Source organism: Panthera pardus, unplaced genomic scaffold (assembly GCF_024362965.1).
Source record: "Panthera pardus isolate Hobbes unplaced genomic scaffold, ASM2436296v1 HiC_scaffold_3, whole genome shotgun sequence".
NCBI lineage: Eukaryota > Metazoa > Chordata > Mammalia > Carnivora > Felidae > Panthera > Panthera pardus.
This window is the reverse complement of record NW_026526876.1, coordinates 53,284,236-53,307,725: the sequence shown is the minus strand read 5'-3', so window position 1 is coordinate 53,307,725 and position 23,490 is coordinate 53,284,236.

The following is a 23,490-nucleotide window of genomic DNA, read 5'->3' as shown; positions in this document are numbered from 1 at the left end:
CAAATGCACACATCAAATTTATACCACTCAAATCACACACACACACACACACACACACACACACACACACACACACCACAACTCCCCCCAAACACCATACATAAAACAGATACAATACATGCACAAAACTCTTGCCACACATACATCACACACCTATACCACACACACCCTGCACTTACCATACCTGCCACATAAATACCACACTAGCTCCCAAACCACACATACAGCACATACAATACAAACATCACACATAATCACACATTCACCACTCCAAAAACATGTGTACCACACACCACACATAGAACATACACACTTCACACTCACAACACATACACCACTCATATACTGCACTGAAACCATACATACACCACACATCCATGTTGCTTATCTACACACATATACCACATGCACACCAAACACTTACATGTATTACACACACCACACACACCACAAAGATACCTCCCACACACCACAAACACCCCATATATACCACAGATACACATCACATATGCACTACCCAAAACATACTTATATCATATAGAAACACCAAACCCTAACCACACATACTTCACACACACCACATATACATACCATACACATACACCACACATACATGCCACACACACCACACACATCACACATATACCACGTATATATGACACATATATTACACACACTCATACCACACATACATACACCACAAACACACCAAACATATACCATACACATACTCCACAATATACCATACACTCACCACACATATAACACATACACACCACAAATATAGCATATATACCACATATACCACACACATCACACATATACCAAACATACACAATACACATACCACACATAACCACAAATACAGCACACAAAAAGGCATATCACATGCACACAAAACACATATTACATATATTAAATACACTCTGCACAGGCACCACACTGGGAAACACCACAAACACACACGGTACATACTCCATGTACGCAATACATAAACCACAAAGAACCACACATACCACTTACCTACAAGTATACCACAGACACCACACATACCACACACACATACACACCTACTACATGCAATATTTACACAACACATACACTACTTCCACACCACTCACATATTACACACATTATATATATATATATATATATATATATATATATATATATATGCTCACAGACCACAAATATACTACACACACATAGCACGCATACTCAACACATATACCACACAACCACTACATGTATAATACCAACACTCACCACACAACACAATTTGCACTCAACACATAAGCCACACACACACCACACACACACATACCTTAGATACACCACAAAATCTTCACATATACACCCCCCACAGACCACACATACACAATAAACTTACCACACATACCATACACTAACACAAAAAACACATCATATGTGGTATATATACACAAACACACATACCACATATACTCCAAACCCACATAATATATGAAATATACACCACGTACACACCCAGATACCAAACACATAAAGTACACATACACCACACATATTCCATGCAAATAAACATCACATATGCTCCACACACACACCATATATATACCACAAAGATACCGTGCCCACAAACTATAGGATATAACACATATATACCACACACATATGCATACACCACATAAACCACACATATAACACACACAACCAGAAATACACCTCACTCACACCACACACATAACACATACCACACATGCAGCACACACATCACATATATACCATATATATATATATATATATAAAATTACCATCATAAACTCCATATATACCTCACCCACAACACAGAAACCACACAGAAACCATACATTTGCCACACACACATCTCACAACACATGTATACAAAGCACTAAAAACACATGTACCACCCATACACCACATACACACCACACACAGCACATACACACCATATACATCACCAAAATACCAAACACATACACCACATATACCAAAAATACATAACATACAACCACACATACATATCACACACCACACAAAGACACATATACCAAATACACAACACACACACACACACACACACACACACACACATACAACACACACATCACAAACACACCTCAAATATACCACTAACAGATGCAACACAGGTACACCACAGACACCTTACATATGACAATTACATATACACCAAAGAAACCACACACACACATCACAGGTATAACAAATACACGCCACACATACACTGCACACATAAGCATACAACACAAACACGACACACATGCATACAATACAGACATAACACACATACATCACAGAGATAACACAAATTCCACACATATACCACACTCACAGCACACATTCACCACACACAGATATCAAACATATCACCACACTCTTAATATACACCCACACAATCACATATAGTCCTCACACACGTAAACCACAATACAGCACACATCACACACAGAAAACAGATACCAAACACACACCACAAACACACCACGCATGCAACACATACATATCACACACACCTGAAATATACTGCCAACACACACAACACAGATACACCGCAGGCACCAAACAACACTTACACAAATACCACATATACACCAGAGCAACACCACACACACACCACACAAATACCAAATACACACACACACACACCACACACACACAATACATTCAACACAGACACAGCACAATACAACATAGTGAAAATACACAAACTCCACACATACACCACACTGACCACATATTCATCATACATTCACCATATACATGCCATTCATACCAAACATCTGCAATACAAGCTCACACTCACCACAGATATACCAACACACACCAAACATATACCACACACAGACATCAAACATACACTGTATACATACCACACACACACTTCACATACACCAAAAACACAGCACAGATATAACGCACACAACTACCATACACAACACACATATACCACACAAACACCACACAGATACAAATACACATCACACACAACACACAATCACAAAACATATATCAAACATACATCACACATAACCACATGTACAACAAACTCACCACACATATAACGCATATGTACACCCTCCATGCAAACCACACATATCACACACCACACTTGACACACAAATACCACATACACACCCACATCACACATACATTGTACACACCATATGTACATTACACATACCTCATATACACCACACACTTACCATGCATATACAACAAACATGTCTAATATCTAACATGTCTAACATCACACATGCACCATACACCCACACTTACACCCCCTCACACAAACTTACCACATACAACGTGCATAAAACACACATATACCAAACAAAATACCATACATATACCACACAAATGCAATCAATATATATACCACACACACCAAACATATACCATACATACACCACATATACACTAAAACCACACCGCACCATACTTCACACATGCCATACATATGCCGTACACACACCACAATGCCACACAATACCATACAAACCAAAACACTACACACACACTGCACAAACACCATGCATACACCCCCAGAAACAATTAGCACACACAACACACATACAACATACGTATGCCAACAAAACACATACATGTGTATCACACGAACATACTTCACATATACACCATGCACACCATATATCACACACACAAACAACACATATACCATACATGCACCATACACTACATATAAACCAAATACATACCACAGTACTTCACATATTACCTCATACACACCACACATCTCACACAAACACTGCACATATACCATACACGAAAAACACACATACACCAAACACTGCACAACAAAACACACACTCTTTACACACATCACATAAACATACATGCCACAAAACACACAACACACACATACCCTACACATATAATGCACACACACACCTCTCATATACCAGATATATGATATTTTATAATTAAAGCATCCTACAAGTAACATCTTAGTTTCATGAAATTAGAGGCTTTTAAAATGTTATGAGTGTAGGGACACCTGGTTGGCTCACTCAGTTAAGCATCCGACTCTTGATTTCAGCTCAGGTGATCTCACCGTTCGTGAGCTCAAGCCCCACATGGTTCTCTGTGCTGACAGTGCCAAACTTGCTTGCTATTCTCGCTCTCTCCCTTTCTCTCTGTCCCTCCCCCACTTTCGCTGTCTCTCTCAAGATAAATAAATAAACTTAAAAAATAGAATTTTATGAGTATAAGCACTTGTAAGTCCATGTGCTTAAACCTTGAAAGTGGACTCTGTTTAAAGTGTTCTTCAAATAACACTTTTCATCCTTATATGTGTTTTTTTTAATTTGTAAATTTTATTTAAATCCAAGTTAGTTAACATATAGTGTAATAATGATTTCAGGAGTAGAATTTAGTGATTCATCACTTATATATAACTTCAAGTGCTGGGGTGCCTAGGTGACTCAGTCAGCTAAACATCCGACTTTGGCTCAGGTCACGATCTTACGGTTTGTGAGTTCAAGCCCCATGTTGGACTCTGTGCTGACAGCTCAGAGCCTGGAGCCTGCTTTGGATTCTGTGTCTCCCTCTCTATCTGCCCCTCCCTGGCTCATGCTCTATCTTTTTGTCTCTCTCAAAAATAAACAAACATTAATAAAAACCCACCAAGTGCTCATCCCAACAAGTACCCTCCTTAATGTCTGCCCATCATTTAGCCCATCTCCCCCTCTACCTCCCCCAAGAAACCTTCAGTTTGTTCACTGTATTTAAGAGACTCTAATGGGGGCACCTGGGTGGCTCAGTCGGTTAAGCGTCTGACTTCAGCTCAGGTCATGTTCTCACGGTTTGCAAGTTCAAGCCCCGCATTGGGCTCTGTGCTGACAGCTCAGAGCCTGGACCTGCTTCAGATTCTGTGTCTTCCTCTCTCTCTATCCCTCCCCCACTCATGCTCTGTCTCTCTCTCAAAAATAAATAAACATTAAAAAAATTTAAAAAAATAAGAGTCTCTTATGGCTTGCATTCCTTTCTCTTTTTATCTTAGTTTTCCTTCCCTTGTATTCATTTCTTTTGTTTCTTAAATTCCACATATGAGTGAAATCATATGATATTTATCTTTCTCTGACTGACTTATTTTGCTTAGCATAATACACTCAAGTTCCATCCACATTGTTGCAAATGGCAAGATTTCACCATTTTTGATTGCCGAGTAATATTCCATTGTATATTTATACCATATCTTCTTTAACCATTCATCAGTTGATGGACATTTGAGCTCTTTCCATAATTTGGCTGTTGTTGATAGTGCTGATATAAATATTGGGGTACATATGCCCCTTATAACCAGCATTTATGTAGCATTTGGATAAATACTAGTAGTGTAATTGCTGGGTCATATGGTAGTTCTATTTTTAATTTTGGGGAGGGAACCTCCATACTTTTTTCCAGAGTGACTGCACCAGTTTGCATTCCCACAAACAGTGCAAGTGTTCCCCTTTCCCACATCCTTGCCAACATCTATTGTTTCCTGAGTTGTTAATTTTAGCCATTCTGACAGGTGTGAGGTGGTATCTTGTTGTGGTTGATTTGTATTTCCCTGATGTTGAGTGATGTTGAGCATTTTTTCATGGGTCGGTTGGCCATCTTGATGTCTTCTTTGGAAAAGTGTCTATTCGTGTCTTTTGCCCATTTTTTCAGTGGATTATTTGATTTTTGGTGTTGAGTTTGATAAGTTCTATATAGATTTTGGATACTAATCCTTTATCTGATATGTCATTTACAAATATCTTTTCCCATTCCACCTGTTACTGGTTAGTTTTATTGTTTCCTTCACTGTGCAGAAGGTTTTTATCTTGATGAGGGCCCAATAGTTCATTTTTGCTTTTGCTTCCCTTGCCTCTGGGAACATATTTAGTAAGAAGTTGCTGGGGACATATCTAGTAAGAAGTGGTGAGGTCAAAGAGGTTTTTGCCTATTTTCTCCTGTAGGATTTTGATGGTTTCCTGTCTCACATTTAGGTCTTTCATCTAGTTTGATTTGTTTTTTTGTGTATGGTGTAAGAAAGTGGTCCAGGTTCATTCTTCTGTATGTCGCTGTCCAGTTTTCCAAACACCACATGCTGAAGAGATTGTCTTTTTTTCCATTGGATATTCTTTTCTGCATTATCAAGGATTGGTTGGCCATACATTTGTGGGTCCATTTCTGGGTTCTCTATTTGGTTCTATTGATCTATGTCTCTGTTTTTATGCAGTACCATACTGTCTTGATGATTACAGTTTTGTAATATAGCTTGAAGTCTGGAATTGTTATGCCTCCACCTTTGGTTTTCTTTTTCAATATTACTTTGGCTATTTAGGCCTCCTGGTTCCACACAAATTTCAGAATTATTTGTTCTAGCACTGTGAAAAATGCTGGTGTTATTTTGATACAGATTGCATTGATGGTGTAGATTGTTTCGGTAGTATAGACATTTTCACAATATTTCTTCTTCCATTTCATGAGCATGAAATATTTTTCCATTCCCTTGTGTCTTCTTCAATTTCTTTTATAAGTTTTCTATAGTTTTCAGTGTACAGATCTTTTACTTCTTTGGTTAAGTTTATTCCTAGGTATTTAATGGTTTTTGGTGAAATTATAAATGGGATAAATTCCTTGATTTTTCTTTCTACTGTTTCATTATTGATGTATAGAAATGCCACAGATTTCTGTATGTTGATTTTATATCCTGTGACTTTCCTGAATTCATGGTTCAGTTATAGCAGGGGTTTTTGTTTTTTTGTTTTTTTGTTTTTTTGTTTTTTGGAGTCTTTTGGGTTTTCCACATAGAGTATCATGTTGTCTGCAAAGAGTGAAAGTTTGGCTTCTTCCTTGACAATTTTGATGCCTTTTATTTCTTTTTGTTGTCTGATTGCTGAGGCTAGGACTTCCAACACTATGTTGAACAGCAGTGGTGAGGGTGGACATCCCTGCCATGTTCCTGAATTTAGGGAGAAAAAATCTCACATTTTCCCCATTGAGGATATTAGCTATGGGTCTTTCATATATGGCCTTTATGATCCTGAGGTATGTTCCTTCCATCCCTACTTTCTTGAGGGTTTTTGTCAGGAAAGGACACTGTGTTCTGTCAAATGCTTTTTCTACATCTATTGAGAGGATCGTGTGGTTCTTATCCTTTCTTTTATTAATGTGATGTATCACATTGTTTGATTTGTAGATATTGAACCAACCTTTCTGTCCAGGAATAAATCCCACTTGATCGTGGTCAATAATTCTTTGATGTATTGTTAGATTCAGTTTGCTAGTATCTCGTTGAGAACTTTTGCACCCATGTTCATCAGAGAAGTTGGTCTGTGGTTCTCCTTTTTAGTGGGGTCTTGTCTGGTTTTGGAATCAAGGTAATACTGCCTTCATAGAATGAGTTTGGAAGTTTTCCTTCAATTTCTATTTCTTGGCACAGTTTCAAAGAAATAGATACTAATTCTTCTATATGTGTTTGGTAGAAATCCCATGGGAAGCCATCTGGTGCTGGACTCTTGTTTGTTGTGAGATTTTTGATTACCGATTCAATTTCTTTACTGGTAATGGGTCTGTTAAATTTTTCTGTTCTTCCTGTTTCAGTTTTGGTAGTTTATATGTTTCTGGGAATTTATCCATTTCTTCCAGATTGCCCAATTTGTTGGCATATAATTACTCGTAATATTCTCTTATTATTGTTTGTATTTCTGTGGTGTTGGTTGTGATCTCTCCTCTTTCATTTGTGACTTTATTTGGGTCCTTTCCTTTTTCTTTTTGATAAATCTGGCTAGGGACTTAATGATTTTGTTAATTCTTTCAAAGAACCAGCTCCTAGTTTCATTGATTTGTTCTATTGGATTTTTTAAATTTAGATATCACTGATTTCTGCTCTAGTCTTTATTATTTTCCTTCTGCTGGTTTTGGGCTTTATTTGCTGTTCTTTATCCAGCCTCTCTAGGTGTAAGGTTAGGTTGTGTATTTGAGGCTTTTCTTCCTTCTTTAGGAAGGTCTGGATTGCTATATACTGCCCTCATATGGTTGCCTTTGCTGCATCCCAGAGGTTTTGAATTGTCGTGTTTTCATCTTCATTTGCTTCCATGTACTTTTTTATTTCCTCTGTAAGGAATCTGCTTTAATACAGACCTGCTGTGAACTGGATTTGTCTTCCATTGTAGGTTAAGAACTTTTTCCCTTCCCTTGCTGCTTTCAGGATTCTTTCCTTGTCTATGTATTTTGTGAATTTGACTCTGATATGCCTTGGTGATGGTCGGCTTTTAATGAAATTAATAGGATTTCTCTGTTCTTGGATTTTGATGTCTGTGTCTTTCCCCAGATTAGGGAAGTTTTCCATTATAATTTGCTCACAGAAATGAGCTGTCCCTGTTTCTCTGTCTTCAACTTTGGGACTTCTATAATATGAATGTTATTCCTATTTTATAAATTGCTGAATTCTCTAAGCCATGTATTGTGATCTTTTGCCTTTGTTTCTCTCTTCTGTTCAGTTCTATTATTTTCTTTAATTTTCTCTCTGTATCATTGATTCACTGCTCTGCTTCGTCCATCCTCACCGTCATGGTATGCATTTGAGATTACATGTTGGTTATAGCATTTTTTACTTCAACCTGACTAGATTTATCTCATTTATCTCTGCAGAAATGATTCTCTGCTGTCATCTATGATTTTTTTTCAACCCCAGCTAGTATTCTTATAATCAAGGCTTTAAATTCGAGTTCTGACATCTTACTTATATCTGCACTGATTAAATCGCTGGCTGTCATTTCTTCCCATTCTTTCCTTGGTGGTGAATTCTTCCATCTTTTCATTTCAGAGGAAGAAAAAAATAATAAAATAAAATATGAAAATTTAAAAATTTACAACAAAACAAGGGGCGCCTGGGTGGCTCAGTCAGTTGTGTCCGACTTCAGTTCAGATCATGATCTCACAATTCATGTGTTTGAGCCCTGTGTCAGGTCCTGTGGTCACAGCTCAGAGCCTGGAGACTGCTTAGAATTCTGTCTCTCCCTCTCTTTCTGGCCCTTCCCCCACCTTGCTGGTTCTCTCTTTCCCTCGCTCGCTCTCTTTCTCCCTCTCCCCCCCCCCTCAAAAATAAATAAACATTAGGAGTGCCTGGGTGGCTCAGTTGGTTAAGCATCTGACTTCAGCTCAGGTCATGATCTCATGGCTCGTGGGTTCGAGCCCCACATCAGGCTCTGTGCTGACAGCTCAGAGCCTGGAGCCTGCTTCGGATTCTGTGTCTCCCTCTCTCTCTCTGCCCCTCCCCCACTCACCCTCTGTCTCTGCCTCTCTCTCAAAAATAAATAAACATACAAATTTTTTTTGCATAAGTAAACATTTAAAAAATCAAATAAAAGAGCTAGATCCTAAGTGTATTTTGATCTGCTTGTTAAGACAATATTGATAGAAAAGAACAAAAAGAGAAAAGAAAAAAATTAAAAATATAAAAATTTTAAATAAATAAATAAAATGAAATAGAATTAAAAATTTGCTCTGGGTCCAGGAAAAAAAAAAAAAGAAAAGTGAGGGAAAAAACAGCAACATAAACAAAAACAGAAGCAAAGAAAGAAACAAATGATCAAACAAACAAAAAGAAACCCAAATGAAGCTAGATCCAGTTTCCCCTAGAGCTGAAACATTGCGAAACACTATGATCCTTAGACTGAGTGGGTGGAAGGGATTTGTGCTGGTGGTCTTGGGGCAGGGCCTACTGTGCTGACTCTCAAGCAGACTTGTTGGAAGTCTGGAACCTGGAAGCAGACTTCGTTGGAAATGCGCTTCCAGGTTGCAGGTGGGCAGGGTTTAATGTAAGTGACTCAGGAGAATGGTCATAACTTAAACAGTCTGAAATGGTACTGTGCTTAAAGCAGATATCAATTAGCATTTCAGATAAATATAGTAAGAAGTGTTCTTAACCTTTCTTCAAAGAACTAGGGAGGGGCTTAAGTGTCTGAAACTACGTTGTGCTTATAGCATCAGTTATGAAGCCCTCACATAAATATCATAGGAACTTTTATTGAAACAGTCTATGTTAGCAATAGAAAATGACCATTTGCTTAACTGCCTAAAACTTCACTGTGCCTCATGCATTCTTCATGTAGTCTTTTACATAATTCTCCTAGGAACTTTTGTTGAAACACTATTAGCAATGTAAAAGGTCCATATGCTTAAATACCTAAGACTGCACTGTGCTTCAAACAACTTTATGGAGACTTTCACATACATCTAATAAGACCTGTGTTTAAAAATTTCATACTAGCTATAAGAAATGACTAAGTGTTTATCTGCCTAAGTGTGCTGTGCTTCAAGCATGTTTCAAAGAGTTTGGGATACATACAGTCATAAGTGTCCTGAAATTCTTGTGTAGAATCACTAAGAAATGGCCTTGTTTTTAAGTATCTAAACTACATTGCTTACTACATCTTTCATATAGTTTGTAACTGACATCTAGTATAAACTTCTGTTTAAACCCTACGTGCTCATGAGCTTATTTGTAGATGAAACACTGTGCTTAAAGCATTTTGGGGTTAGCTTCTTAGATTTACCCAGTAAGAAGTATGGTTAAATCCTTTAGTTAAGCACTAGGGAATACCTATGTGCTTACCTACCAGAAACACCTGTGTTCTCAGTGAAACTATCCAATGCTTCTTAAACACATGTAGTAACAAGTATCCTTAAACTTGTTTATACCAGCACTAAGGAAGGGTCTTATGCTTAACTGCTTAAAACTACACTGGGCTTCAAGCATTCTTCATGTAGCTTTTCATATTTATCTCATAGGAAATTTTGTTGAAACACTATATATTATCAATAGGCAAGGGCCGTGTGCTTAACTGCCAAAACTATACTGTTTTTCATGCAGCGTTCACAGACGTCTTACACATTTAATAAGAAGTGTTTCTTAACTGTTTTCTATAAGCTTTCTTTTCACATCCATTGTCATGATAAATGTTTCTCCATCTCTCACTTTCAATTTGCATATGTCTTTAGGTCTGAAATGAGCCTTTTGTAGGAAGCATACAGATGGGTCTTGTTTTCTTATCCATCCCATCACCCTCTATCTTCATATTGGAGAATTTAGCCCATTTACATTCAAAGTAATTATTGAAATGTGCATTTATTACTATTTTATTACTTGTTTATTGTTGTTTTTGTTGTTCTCTGTTGCTTTTGTCCCTTGCTCTCTTCTCTCATGATAAGTTGGCTTACTTTAGTGACATATTTGTATTCCTTTCTCTTTATTTTTTGTATATCTATGACTAGTTTTGGATTTGTGGTTACCATTAAGTTTGTATATAACATCTTCTGCATACAGCAGTCTACATTAAGTTGATGGTCGCTTAAGTTTGAACACTTCTTAGGGTCTTCCTACTCTGTCACTTCCCCACAATCTTGGCTTTTCTTGTAACCTTTAATGTACATCTAAGGAACTTTTGTATAAACACTCTATATTAGGAGTAGGGAATGGTCATGTGCTCAGCTGCCTAAAACTCAAGTGTGCTTCAAGTGACCTTCATGCAGTCTTTAACATACAACTGAGAGAAACTTCTGTTAAAACATTCTATAAAAGCAATAAGGAATGGCTTTGTTCTAATTGGTTGAAAAGCAAAATGAGCTCATAGAGGATTTCAAGGAATCTCTGGGAAACATGAAGAAAGTTTTCTTAAACCTTTTTGTGTAAGCACTAGGAAATGACCATGTGCTGAACTGCATGAAACAGCTCTGTGCTCAATGAGGCCTTCAAAAACCTCTAAGTACATGTAGTAACAAGTGTCCTTAAACTTCTATTTATAAACACATGGGAAGGACACTGTGCTTGTCTTATTGAATCTAAACTGTGCTTAAAGCCTCCTTAATGTAGCCCTAATGTATACTCAGTATGAACTATCCATAAACACTCTATATAAGGTATTGAGATTTGCCATGTGCTAACTTCCTAGAACTAACTGCATTTCAATCCCCTGAATAGACTTATAAGATACATATTATAAGTGTTCTTCAATGGCTCTATATAAACACCCGGAAATGGCTTTGTGCTTAACTTTCTAAACATAAACTATTCTTCAAATGGCTTTCTTGGACATCTTAGACACAAAGTAAGAAGAGTTCCATGGGAGAAGTTAAGATGGTGGAGTAGTAGGGGGACCCTGAGCTTGCCTCATCCCTTGAACAGAGCTAGATCAACATCAAATCATCTTGAACGACTAGGAAATCTATCTGAGGATTAAGAAAACAATCTGCACAATTGGAGAAAGAAAAAGCAGCAGATGTGAATTTCAGCCATGAATTGGAAGGGAGAAAAGCCACAGTGCCAAGAAGGGAAGGGGACCCTCTTTGTGAAGAGTGATCAGGATGAAAAAGAGAGAACAGGGGTGGGGTAAGGGTGGAGGGAGCAGTGTGTAGTGTTAGCACAAGACTATGGTGTGGGGATCCCCTGGGTTGTACTGGGATAGATTCCTCCCCTTCATGGAGTACATTTTAAAGAGGGTATTTTGCTTCTCCAAGAACAAAAGGCCCACCAGGAGCCCTTGAGTGGCCATTCAACAGCAGGGAACAGAGGTGTGCACAGACATCAGATAACCTGATCACAAGTTTTCACTGTGCACCACAATAGACTATAGCCACTGTGCACGCAGTGTGTGACTGTTTTTCTGGGACAGAATGGAGCTAGGGAAAGAGGCACGTGCAGAAACCAAATAACCTGGTCACAGCTTTTCACTATATACCACAATAGACTCCAGCCACTGTGCACACACCATGTGACTGATTTTGTGGTACAGAACGGTGCCACAAGCCTCTCTGGAGGAGGAGGGGAGTGGGTCAAAGTGATGTGGGAAACAAAGGCAGAAGGAAATGGAAGATGAAATTAAATTTCCTTATAACCTGCAGCCCATTGCCAAATACTTGAGGCAGTCATCATATAACATTTCTCCAGGAACTCCCTACTGTCTCAATGTTAATGCTTTGCTAGAGGGAAAAACAACCTTAGCTTGACAATAGCTGTGAGCTTTCTTTAGCAAACAAAAATCTCTTTTGAAACTTCCTCTTGACTTTACTTCCCCCAACTCTCTTCATGGTCCTAGGGCAGCTCTTTCTGCCTACAAGTCCTGTCCCCATGCTTTAATAAAAATCACCTTTTTTGCACCAAAGATGTCACATGAATTCTTTCTTGACTGTCAACTCTGGACCCCACCACCACTCCAAAACCCTATCATGAATTTTGCCAGGCCACTGGCCAGAGATAAAACACAGAACTGTGGTATTGGGCATGCCAAATTCTGGGCACAGAGGTTAATAACAGGGTTCTGACTAAATCCTGGGACACTTTTCTGTCAGTACCTCCTGAACAGTCATGGTCCTGAGTTCTCTTCCCAGGGTACGAGAGGATGGGATGACATCATCTTCCACCACCACCTCTTCCTGCCCACCAGCAGGGTCAGACTACAGAGAGAAACACAGTGCCACCTAGTGGAGGCTGGGGTCACTTACACCAAAACTCACCCCCACTGCACCCTGGAGCAGCATTTCCTCTGAAACAAGTCAGCCTAAGAAATCAGGCCCCTCCTCCAGAAGACCATCACAAACAACACACTTGCGCCAAGCCAACTGATCATAGAGTGCTACAAAGTTTCAGCTCTAGGGGAAGTAAGATCTAACTTCCATTTTACTTTTAATCTTTTTTTCATTTATTTTCTTATTTTTTCCACTCTTTTAAATTTATTATTATATATATACATACACACACACACACACACACACACATATATATATATATATAGTTTTAGACATACATATTATTTAATTATTTAATTTTTTATTTTATTTTTTCTGTTTTCATTATATTTTATTTTTGGATCTAGATTCTTTTAACAAATAGACCAAACACACCAAGGATCTTGTGTTATTTTGTTTTGTTTTGCTCTTTGGAGTTTTTCTCTTTGCCTCGTTTTGTTTTCCTTTCTTCTTTTTGTTTCTGGCAAAATGACAAGGTGGAGAAATATGCCCCAAGAGAAAGAACAGGCAGTAAAATTCACCATCAGGGATTTAATCAATACAAATATAAGAAGATGTTTGCACTAGAATTTAAAAACGCAATTATAAGGATACTAGCTCTGCTTGAAAAAAGCATAAAAGACACAGAGAATACCTTTCTTCTTTTATCTAGAGATAAAAGAACTAAAATCTACTCAGGTCTAAATTAAAAATGCTATAAACAACACGCAAGCTTGAATGGCTGCCATGATGGTGAGGATGGATAAATCAGAGGAGCAAATCAGTGATATAGAAGATAAAATTACAGAAAATAGTGAAGTTTAAAAGAAGAGGAAAACAAAGGTAAAACATCACAAAGGCAGACGTAGGTAACTCAGTGACTTATTAGAAAGGAATAGCATTTATATCACAGGCATCCAGAAGATGAAGAGAGAGAAAAAGAGGCAGAAGTTTCATATGAGCAAATTATAATGGGAAAAAATCCTTAATATGGGGAAGGACACAGACATCAAAATCAAGAAGCACAGAGAAAACTCATTATATTCAACAAGAGCCAATCAGCACCAAGGCATATCACAGTCAAGTTCACAAAATACATAGACAAGGAAAGAATACTGAAAGCAGCAAGGGAAAAAAAGTCCTTAGCCTACAAGGGAAGACAGATCAAGTTCACAGATCTGCCCACAGAAACTTGGCAGTCCAGAAAGGAGTGGCAGGATACATTAAACATGCAGAATGGGAAAAATATGTATCCAAGAATGCTTTACCCAGCAAGGATTCATTCAGAATAGAAGGAGAGATAACAAGTTTCCCAAACAAAAACTGAAGGAGTTTGTGACCACTAAACCAGCCCTGCAAGAAATTTTAAAGGAGACTCTTTGAGTGGAGAAAACAAAACAAAACAAGATCAAAAGCAACAAAGACTAGAAAGGACAGGGGACATCACAAGAAACACCAACTCTACAGACAACACAATGGCACTGTGAGAAATAAGCCCACTGACCCAATCAAAGAAGGGACTCAGAGACTCAGAGCACAGTGAAGTGAGGCTTTACTCAATGTTCTTGCAAGAGTGGGTGTCTGATGGACAGGCACACTCAGGACAGTTACAACAGACAATTTATCTCCTAGCCTGCAAGTCCCTCTCTTGATTCCTCATTGGCCGAGTACAAGAGGTTACCGCCTTACCTGGATATTTCCTATGCCCCTCTAAGCCAAAAAGTACTCTGATTGGAACAAATGTACATTTCCTGAGGTGACATGGAGATTTTCTGTCCCTTTGTTCTTTGACACATGCTCATTGCAAAGCTCACAAAAATAAGCCCACGAAACGGAGAAGGGAAAAAGAACCAGAAGTGAAGTGTCCAAGGGTTTGGGACTCCATTATGGGAGAGGGGAGGTTGTATATATTTCCAAGAGGTTGTAAATCTATTGTTAACTAGATAACACAGTTTTGTTTTTTGTTTTTTTTTTTTTAGAATAAAAAATGGGCTTTTTTTTTTTATTTTTTAATATATGAAATTTACTGTCAAATTGGTTTCCATACAACACCCAGTGCTCATCCCAAAAGGTGCCCTCCTCAATACCCATCACCCACCCTGCCCTCCCTCCCACCCTGCCCTCCCTCCCACCCCCCATCAACCCTCAGTTTGTTCTCAGTTTTTAACAGTCTCTTATGCTTTGGCTCTCTCCCACTCTAACCTCTTTTTTTTTTTTTTTCCCTTCCCCTCCCCCATGGGTTTCTGTTATGTTTCTCAGGATCCACATAAGAGTGAAACCATATGGTATCTGTCTTTCTCTGTATGGCTTATTTCACTTAGCATCACACTCTCCAGTTCCATCCATGTTGCTACAAAAGGCCATATTTCATTTTTTCTCATTGCCACGTAGTATTCCATTGTGTATATAAACCACAATTTCTTTATCCATTCATCAGTTGATGGACATTTAGGCTCTTTCCATAATTTGGCTATTGGATAACACAGTTTTATATGGTATTTCTGAAAATGAATCATCTCCCTCACTTCTCACAATCCTTTCTCTTCTAAGTTGATTCCATTTTTATTTATATTTCCTTTATTTTTTGTGGCCTCACTCAATCATGTTCAGCAAAGTTGTCTCTCCTCTTCACAGTCAGGTGTATCTTCCAATAACAGGTTATTTTGGGCATAGGTACAGACATTTGTTTCTTAAGAGGAACCTTACACCCAAGGGGGTTTGCTGTAATCAGATGCTCTCAGTATTGTTTCAAAATATGTGGGGTTTTTTTTCCTACCCAGGGACCTCAGGTCCTAACCTTTCCCTCTTTGCCTACTGAATCCCATCTTTTCCTATCATATCCCCCCCCTTTGAACACATGACTCCTAACTGCCATTAAGAATTGGGATGATGACTCAGCTTAACTGCTTCCTGCTGAAAGAGGGCCACAACAGGAGTACAGCAGTCAGGGTAGGTTCAGAGGTCTATCCAGAGGTCTGAAATAATGAGAGGGTGTTTGGAAGGTCTAGGCTAGCAAAATTTTCTTGGATGTCTTATTTTTACGGTATATGAGATGGCTTCTACAAATGACATGCAAAAAGAATATTAGACTAGCAAGCATTAATATTCCCAATCTAATGCCTCCTAGGGAGGAAGTCACACCATGGAAAGGAAAGATGCATTGTAGCCACCCAAAAAGTCCCTGACATGTCTGGTCTTTTTTTTTTTTTTAACTATAGTTTTTCCTCCCTCTTCTTGGTATTTATTTGGATCTTGTGATATTGTTGCTTAGAATAATTACACATTTGAAGTAGCTTTTGGTTCTCAATGCTCCAATCTTCCTTTGGGCATCAATTTTTCCATAGGAACAATTCCATGAGGCATATTTAATGTTACAAGAAAAGATTGATCTTAGATATCCAGGTTACTATAAGTTTAGACAATTGTTTAACAGTCCTGGACCTAATAGCACTATAATCTGTAATTCAGTCAAAATGTCTCTTTCTAGAAAGGGAGTGGGGCCTCTCTGGCATTATCAAAAAAGAGAGAGAGAGAGAATGTGAAAAAAGTCTCCCCATATGCACCTCAGTGGCTGAGAGAAAATTTAGTAGTAACTTTTCTGGAGACACCACTAATTGTTATGCTGTGTTTGGATGGTTGCACAGGAGTGTAAAGGAGGACAGAAAACGTGGCTCTGATGTCAAGGAGGAAATTAACTGGTTTTCCTTCTATTTCTAGAGTTACCCAGGGCTCTGTATCTCTAATAGACAGTTGGTTCAGGGGAGCCACGATGAAGAGCCCCAGGACCCATTAGTTCTTTTCAGGGGCATGGTTATCTGAGCCCTTGCACACTGAGGTCCCCAAGGGCATTCAGATTTTTCAGTGACTATCTCCATACAAGGGGCATGCATGGCTTATGGGGTTTCAAATTCGGTTGTCCCCTCCGAGGACATTCTCATTTCATAAATGGTGCCAGGACCTCAGAAGTCTGGTCTGACATAGTAAGTAAGGCCATGACTAAGGCCTTAGTTGTTTGTTTGTTTTTTTTAAGACTCCTTTCCTGTTCCTTATTCTCCTCTTTATTTTGGTTGTGATATACCCAATTGGCAGCTCATAAAAATTCCTCCACGACCCCTTCTGGGCCAATAGCCAATTTTTGCAGTTTCCTTCAAATATCTGGGACCATTTGAGTGACAAATTTGTCCTTTAGTATTGTCTCAGCTTCAGAGAGTTCAGGGGAGATAGTCATGTATTTAACCTTAACCTTTCCAGGAAGGCCACCAGGCTGTCCTCCTGTGTCTGTAAAATAGTGGCTAATTTAGCATAATTTAAGGGTTTAACTGTAGACCTCCTTAGTTTTTCCAAAACACAAGTTTTGAAGTGGCAATGATACCATTCCCCAATGGGATTATCATACTCCCAATTAGGATCTTGGGGTGGAACTGCCTGAATCCCAGTAGGGAACTGGGAGTTTGCAAAGGATCCCCAGTCCCATGATAATTAATGAGTTGCTCATCCCCATATTTCTCAGCCACTGACAGAATACCACACTTCTCTGTCTCATTAAGACCCTGATTGAAGGGTGCCTGGGTGATTCGGTCGGTTGAATGTCCAACTTTGACTCCGGTCATGATCTCACGGCTCAAGAGTTTGAGCCCCACATTGGGCTCTGTGCTGACACCTTGGAGCCTGGGGCCTGTTTCAGATTCTGTGTCTCCCCCCCCCCCCCGCCCCTCCCCCACTCACACTCTGTCTGTCTCACTCTCAAAAATAAACATTAAAAATTTTTAAAAAGAGTTTGATTCAACAAAAGCATCATATATTTCCAGGTCAACTCAAAAACATACCTAATATTCTGGAAAGCCTCTATATACTTATCCGGATCATCAGAAAATTTATCTAGATTTTCTTTTACCTGTCTTAAATCTTGCAATGAGAAGGGTACTTGTAATCTTGGTGGTGCCTCCCTGTGTTTCTCCTTCTGACACTTTAGCTTCTTGTAGGGGAAACATGTCCGTTACATTACAGGGAGTACCTGGACAAGGTGGACAGCAAGGAGCAGAAGTGCACGGGGTATTTTTTTAATGATTTTTTAAAATTTACATCCAAATTAGTTAACATATAGTGTAATAATGATTTCAGGAATATAATTTAGTGATTCATCACTTACATATAATACCCAGTGCTCATCCCAAGTGTCTTCCTTAATGCCCCTTAATACCCATGTATCCCATCTCCCACCCAAAACCCCTCCAAAAACCCTCAGTTTTTTCTCTGTATTTAAGAGTCTCTTATGGTTTCTCTACCTCTCTGCTTTATACTATTTGTTGCTTCCTTTATGTTCATCTGTTTTGTAACTGAAATTCCACATGTAAGTGAAGTCATATATTGTCTTTCTCTGACTTCTTCCACTTGGCATAATACACTCTAGGTCCATCCATGTTGTTGCAAATGGCAAAATCTCATTCTTTTTGATCGTTCAGTAATATTCCATTGTATGTATGTGTGCATGTATGTATGTATGTATATATACACACCATATCTTCTTTATCCATTCTTCAGTCGATGGACATTGGACTCTTTCCATAATATGGCTGTCGTTGATATCGCTGCTATAAACATTGGGGTGCATGTGCCCCTTTGAGACAGCATACCTGTATCCCTTGGATAAATACTTAGTAGTGCAATTGCTGGGTTGTAGGGTAGTTCTATTTTTAATATTTTGAGGAACCTCCATACTGTTTTCCAGAGTGGCTCCACCAGCTTGCCTTCTACCAGCAGTGCAAAAGGGTTCCTCTTTCTCCACATCCTTGCCAACATCTGTGGTTGCCTGAGTTGTTAATGTTAGCCATTATGACAGGTGTGAGATGGTATCTCAATGTGGTTTTGATTTGTTTTTCCCTGATGATGAGTGATGTTGAGCATTTTTTCATGTGGCTGTTTGCCATCTGGATGTCTTTGGAAAAGTGTCTATTCATGTCTTTTGCCCATTTCTTCACTGGACTATTTGGTTTTGGGATGTTGATTTTGATAAGTTCTTTATAGATTTTGGATAGTAACCCTTTATCTGATATTTCATTTGCAAATATCTTCTCCCATTCCAATGGTTGCATTTTAGTTTCTTTGATTATTTCCTCCACTGTGTAGAAGCTTTTTATTTTAATGAGGTCCCAACAGTTAATTTTTGCTTTTGCTTCCCTTGCCTCTGAGTACATGTCTAGTAAGAAGTTGCTGTGGCTGAGGTCATAGAGGTTGTTGCCTATTTTCTCCTGTAAGATTTTGATGGTTTTCTGTCTCACATTTAGGTCTTTCATCTAGTTTGAGTTTATTTTTGTGTATGGTGTAAGAAAGTGGTCCAGGTTCATTCTTCTGCATGTCGCTGTCCAGTTTACCCAACACCATTTGCAGAAGAGATTGTCTTTCTTCCATTGGCTATTATTTCCTGGTTTGTCAAATATTAGTTGGCCATATGTTTGTGGGTCCATTTGTGGGTTCTCTATTCAGTTCTATTTGGTTCCCTCTATATGTCGGTGTTTGTGTCAGTACCATACTGTCATAATGATTACAGTTTTGTGATACAGCTTGAAATGAGGAATTGGACTTCAAAAACAGCTTTGATTTTCTTTTTTCAGGATTTCTTTGGCTATTCAGGGTCTTTTCTGGTTCCATACAAATTTTAAGATTGTTCTAGGGCTGTGAAGAATGCTGGTGTTATTCTGATAGAGATTGCAATGAATATTAGACTGCTTTGGGTAGTATTGACATTTTAACAATATTTGTTCTTCTAATCCATGAGCATGGAGTGTTTTTCCATTTCTTTGTGTCTTCTTCGATTTCTTTCATAAGCTTTCCATGGTCTTCAGTGTATAGATTTTTCACATCTTTGGTTAGGTATTTATTCCTAGGTATTTTATGGTGGTTGGTGCAATTGTAAATGGGTTGATTCCTTGATTTCTCTTTCTGCTGCCTCATTATTGGTGTATAGAAATGCAACCGATTTCTGTACATTGATTTTATATCCTGCAACTTTGCTGAATTCATGGATCAGTTCTAGTAGTTTTCTGGTGGAGTCTTTGGGTTTTTTACATGGAGTATCATATGTCACCTGTGAAGAGTGAAAGTTTGACGACCTCCTTCCTGATATGGATGCCTTTTATTTCTTTGTGTTGTCTGATTGCTGAGGCTATGATTTCCAACACCATGTTGAATAACAGTGGTGAGAGTGGACATCCTTGTCATGTTCTTGACCTTAGTGGGAAAGCTCTCAGTTTTTCCCCGTTGAGGATGATACTAGCAGTGAGTCTTTTGTATATGGCTTTTATGATCTATCCTACTTTCTTGAGGGTTTTTATCAAGAAAGGATTATGTATTTTGTAAAATGCTGTGTCTGCATCTATTTAAAGGATTATGTGGTTCTTATCCTTTCTTTTATTAATGTGATGTATCATATCAATTGATTTGTGGATATTGAATCAGCGCTGCATCCCAAGAATAAATCCTACTTGATTGTGGTAAATAATTCTTTTAATGTATTGTTGGATCCAGTTGGCTAGTGTCTTGTTGAGAATTTTTGCATCTAGATTTATCAGGGGTATTGGTCTGTAGTTCTCCTTTTTAGTGGAATCTTTGGTTTTGGAATCAAGGTAATGCTGCCTTCATCAAATGAGTTTGGAAGTTTCCTTCCCATTCTATTCCATAAAAACAAGGAGGGAACAAAACATAAGAAAATATAGAGAATAAACAGAGGGCTGCTGGAAGGGTTGTGAGAGGGGGGATAGGCTAAATGGGTAAGGGGCTTAAGGAATCTATTCCTGAAATCATTGTTGCACCATGTGCTAACTAACATGGATGTAAATTATATATATATATATATATATATATATATATATATATATATATATATACAAAAAAAATGATCATACCCTTTTTAAAAAGTAGGAATAGAAGGAACATATCTCAACATCAGAAAAGCCACATATGAAAGACCTACAACTAATATCATCCCCAGTGAGGAAAAACTGAGAACTTTCATCATAAGGTCAGGAACACAACAGGAATGTCCACTCTTACCACTGTTGTTCAACGCAGTATTGTAAGTCCTAGCCAGAGTGATTGAAAAACAAAAAGAAAAAAAGTCATGCAAATTGGTAAGGAAGAAGTCAATGAAACATGTTTACTGACAGAAGTGTCTTTAGTTTTTCTGAATAAGGCAAAAGACAAAAAACAAAACAAAATACACTGTGTTTAGTAATTCACCCTTTAGTATTTTATCTTATGTGAAAAAGACTTAGATGTCCGATGAATTTAACCCAATTTATCACTTAACTCAGCAAAGCTTTGAAGTCCCATGTTATCAAAGATCTGGGAAGCCATTTTAAAAGTTTACCTATAAACCTTTTTATGTATTTAACCTATATCCTCTCAACAATCACCCATGGACACTGTATGAGACAGACAAAATGGAACATCATTTGAAGTAATTTTCCCTGACATACTGCAACAGGTACTAGTTAACTAATAAAATTAAGTCACATAAAAGCTGATTAGGCTCCTCCCTCAGGGATGGATCCTGAAGTGAGTGTCAGGGTAGAACAAGGGTGTATTTGTTAAGGTTTTTTTTTTTTTATACCTCTTGTAAAACGAGGGATAAAACATGTTGTTTTGTTTATAACGGCCACAATTTTTGATAACCACAATTACAGACGGGCTCGGTATTGGGACAGAAGCAAGGCAATTCCACTGCCCACCCCAAAGGCTTGTAATGCAGAGAGTACCAAATTCAAGCGATGATTTTACAACAACAACAACAACAACAACAACAACAACAAAGAATAAAGCCTGATTATCTGTATTGTGTTTGATGTTGAAAGCTCCAAAAACATGTCTGTTTTAAATAAGCAACCAACCTTGAATGGGATTTAGTACTGAATATGTCACATCTGTGTCCGCTAAAAAGTCAAACGGTTCACTTCCCCTCCATCAGGCTCCTGTGGGAAAGTCTGAAGTGGGCAGTTGAAGCCCAGGGGACCTCTTGGCCCCCTTCTGCTGATTTGGTAGGTGCTCCAATTTGAACCTCATCAGGAAGTGGCCCAAAGTCGCCCTCACTGAAGGCCCCACCACTGGGGATGGCTGAGGAGATCACTGGAGCCACACCAAGTGATGCAGAAACAGGAGGAGTGGGGGAGGGAGGGGAAGGGAGAGGTAGCAAGGGAGCCACTGGCAAGGCCCCAGACAGATTTAAAGTTTTGGAATAACATTTTTCCATTTCTTTTATCTTTTTATTTCATCATTTTTTTTTGCACCTCAGCGTCAGCCACCTTCTTCCTCTTCTTCTTCTTCCTTCTCTTCTTCCTCCTCTTCATCCTCCTCTTCTTCCTCTTCCTCTTCCTCTTCCCCTTCCCCTTCTCCTTCTCCCATCTCCCATATCCCATCTCCCATCTCTGTCTGTCTTTCCCTCCTGCTAAAGTGGCTTTGTCCCTGGTTGCTTTTCAGCCCTGTGGAAGAGGTGAAGGAGCAGGCCATGGGGTGGGCACCAATTCTGGCACTTGTGCTTGGGGAGGGGGAGGGGTGGGTTTAGAATCACTAGCATCTGCCTGCCTTCCTCCTCTTCCTCATTCTTCTGACTATTGGGAAAGGGTGTGTGGGAGGGGGCAGGTGTGTTCAATTTTTATCTCTCCTTCTCTCTCTGGGCCATCAATTGTGTCCCATCCTGTGAGGCAACTTTCTTATTGGAGTAACATAAAACTCTGAATGTAGAGAATTTCACACACACACACACACACACACACACACACACACACACACACCATTCATGTGAATGTGAAAAACATTTGAGTTTGTTCTGATCTTCCTGAGTGTTAGAATGCCAAATGTTCACAAGAGCTTGCCTTGAAACACATTAACGGAGCTCGTTTACAAATTGGTGTTAGCAATAGCATCCAGAGGTAGAGAAAACATCTCACATGGATAACACCTGTGGCCATAGATCCACAA